Source organism: Pyxicephalus adspersus, chromosome 2 (assembly GCF_032062135.1).
Source record: "Pyxicephalus adspersus chromosome 2, UCB_Pads_2.0, whole genome shotgun sequence".
Lineage (NCBI taxonomy): Eukaryota > Metazoa > Chordata > Amphibia > Anura > Pyxicephalidae > Pyxicephalus > Pyxicephalus adspersus.
This window is the reverse complement of record NC_092859.1, coordinates 11376126-11379435: the sequence shown is the minus strand read 5'-3', so window position 1 is coordinate 11379435 and position 3310 is coordinate 11376126. Positions and strand designations below refer to the sequence as shown.

General features: G+C 42.1%; 1 protein-coding gene across 1 annotated transcript in view; it reads left to right on the top strand.

Annotated features, from left to right (window-relative positions):
• The first annotated feature begins 975 nt into the window (after nt 1-975).
• RTBDN (retbindin) overlaps nt 976-3310 on the top strand; it is a 10973-nt gene continuing 8638 nt past the window's right edge. Inside the window, exon 1 of the mRNA XM_072399496.1 lies at nt 976-1152. The gene's annotated coding sequence lies outside the window, so the exon portion shown is untranslated. The remainder of the gene's footprint in view (nt 1153-3310) is intronic.

Genomic DNA, 3310 nt, shown 5'->3' with positions numbered 1-3310 from the left:
TTTAGGAATTAAAACTTTTGCAGATCTTAGAAACTTTTCAAATCCTTATAGATAGGTATTTTATTGCAAATAATCTATTACACAACATGCATACAAAAATTGTAAATAGTATATACTGTATATTACATTTGTATATTATGATTTGTTCACCCTAAATTGTGTTTAAAATTCAAAAAGCAACAGAATAAAGCTGAACGTTTTTCGCTACTGCAAGCTGTTGTATTGTGACGTTGCAGTGCCCTAGACTTTATACTTTACTTACTTACCTTCTTTTTCCTCTATAAAGTGCCAGGTCATTCTTTATGAGCCTGATTTATTAAAGCTCTCCAAGACTCGAGAGGATACACGTTCATCAGTGAAGCTGGGTGATCCAGCAAACCTGGAATGGATCTGGTCCAGGATCCAAAACATATGCTAACAAATTCCAAATGATTTTAAGAAATCCTTTCCAGGTTTGCTGGATCACCCAGCTTCACTAATGAAAGTGTATCCTCTCCAGCCTGGGAAAGCTTCAATAAATCAGGCACAATGTGTCCACAGTGCTGTCTGTATGACATCATTGCTTCCTTTTGGCTGCGCAGTTGCAAGGGGCATCCAGAAGGGGACTGTCAAGGACCATGTAGTGTAGGTGCATCTACACCTCTGGATCAGCAGCCCTTTGCATCTGGCACTAAGGACCTGGATGAGGGATTTAGCTGAATAAATCTTGCTTTACAGTTAAAAAAAATTGTCCTATTGGTGGGGGTTATAAAAAAAAATAAAGGGCATTATTAGAAAACTAAAATCCACTTTTTTATATATGTCCTCTCTTCCTATCACATCTTTATTATAAACACAGAACTGTATCGCAATACAAATTATTTTTAGCATGTCATTTTGACGTACATGCTCAGAGGTCACCTACGTGTCCAGGGCACAATGGAGCAATTGCCCTGCTAATCACAGTGACTGAGGAAGGTGGGGGAGAGGAAGGTTGGGAGCAGAAGGGAGGAGATAATGAGATATGATGGTGGAGAAGAAGAGGAGGGGTGGGAATGTTGAAGGGAATCTTTACATCCACTCCTGTAGCATCAGCATCACTGCATCAGGGAGACACAACGCAGATTGACGAAGCCAGGTGACAATCGCAGGCCCATCGACGCAGCAAATTAGGTAAGAAAATGCATGGGCACTGGGTATAAATGATTGCAAAGCATTGTAGGCGTGGGAAAATAAAGGTTGGGGATGCAGCGTGCATTGATCAGCAGGAGGATGATGCAAAAAATGAGGAGCTGTGTGATGGAAGAAAGTGGTACAGAACCAGGAGAGCTGATACTGATCTGACTCAGGGATTGTGAATGCGGAAAGAGGCGACGACAAGACTGCAGAGAACGATGGAGCAACAGGTAGGGCAGAGAACAGGATGGAAGTGTAACTGCACTGCAGTGCTTAAACCCTAAAGGGAGTCATTCAAAAGCTATACATTGCATTCTAGATGCTGCGGGGTTAGCCTTAGATTTAGACAGGTCTGCTTTGCCTGTACCCATAGTGATTTAAAGGACCGCTGGAAAAGGCGATATAATTGGGGCTAAGAAACCATCTAATATAATAAAAGTATATCTCCAGGCTAAAATGAATAATTGCATATAAATATTGTGCTCCCTATTTTCCTCATCCCATAGTTTTTGCATGTTGATCAATGTGCGTCGATTCTGCAAGGAGGGCGCCACAAAAACGTTGCTGGAATTAAAGCGGCATTGTCAGCCCTCTGCACTAGGGGTCTCCAAGATGATGAGGCCACATGGATATGTAAGAAGGATGTATGGTCATGTCCAGCAGCCAAGAAAGATGGCTGAGAGGTCAGGCAAAATATAAAGTACCTTCTAGGTGTTCCTAGAAAAGCAATGATAAATTTGCACCTCTCAGGTCAGTTTAACTGACACAATGATCTTTTTGGCTATCTGTAAGGGGGACATTCTTCCCACTGACCAGCAATGTAAGAGGCATTTTCACATCTGAGGATATACAGTAATAATTATAGAAGGGGTTCTCCAAGATCGTTATTTTAAGGATTCTCCTGTGTTAAAAAGGTGTAGAATAGTTGGCCTTGATATTTACTCAGTGGTGGACGTAGCCAACAGTGGGCCACTGTGCTGAAGTGACTTTGGGCCCCCTTGCTGAACTGACTTGGTTACACTCTGTGGTGTGTTACTGGTTGGATCACCAGGTTAAGAAAAAATGAAGCCTGAAAAGAAAAAAGAAAAGAATGCAGCTGCCTCATCCATGTCTATGCACCTGTTATATAGGAACAGGAAAACAGATATTGGGAAGAGAAGAGTAGGATATAATACTTCTATTGGGGCATTTATTGTCTGTCACTTGCAGGAATCTTCTCTATGTTGTGCAGGAGCAGGTCGAGTGTTTAGTTTAGGAGACAGGAAAAAGGTTACACATAAATATCTGGGCTAATCTGTAGTTTATCCTACCAGAGAGATATAAACCGTGACATAAGGGATGGAAAGTGTGACTCACCAAAAGATAAGGAGCAACAGGTTAATCTCAGGAGCTGGGTGACTGTAATATGGTGGTACAGGGTAATAAGAAATTTAGGAGCCAAATGATTGTAATATGATAATACAGGGGTAATAAGACACTCAGGAGCTGGGTGACTGTAATATGATGTTTCAGGGGTAATAGGACACTCAGGAGCTGGGTGACTGTAATATGATGTTAGAGGGGTGATAAGACACTCAGGAGCTGGGTGACTGTAATATGATGGTACAGGGGTAATAAGACACTCAGGAGCTGGGTGACTGTAATATGATGGTACAGGGGTAATAAGACACTCAGGAGCTGGGTGACTGTAAGATTGATGTTACAGGGGTAATAAGACACTCGGGAGCTGGGCGACTTTAATATGATGTTAGAGGGGTAATAAGACACTCAGGAGCTGGGTGACTGTAAAATAATGTTACAGGGGTAATAAGACACACAGGAGCTGGGTGACTGTAATATGATGTTAGAGGGGTAATAAGACACTCAGGGGCTGGGTGACTTTAATATGATATTACAGGGGTAATAAGACACTCAGGAGCCGGGTGACTGTAATATGATGTTACAGGGGATATAGGACACTTAGGAGCCGGGTGACTGTAGTATGATGTTTCAGGGGTAATAAGACACTCAGGAGCCGGGTGACTGTAATATGATGTTACAGGGGATATAGGACACTTAGGAGCCGGGTGAATGTAGTATGATGTTTCAGGGGTAATAAGACACTCAGGAGCCGGGTTACTATAATATGATGTTACAGGGGTAATTAGACACTCAG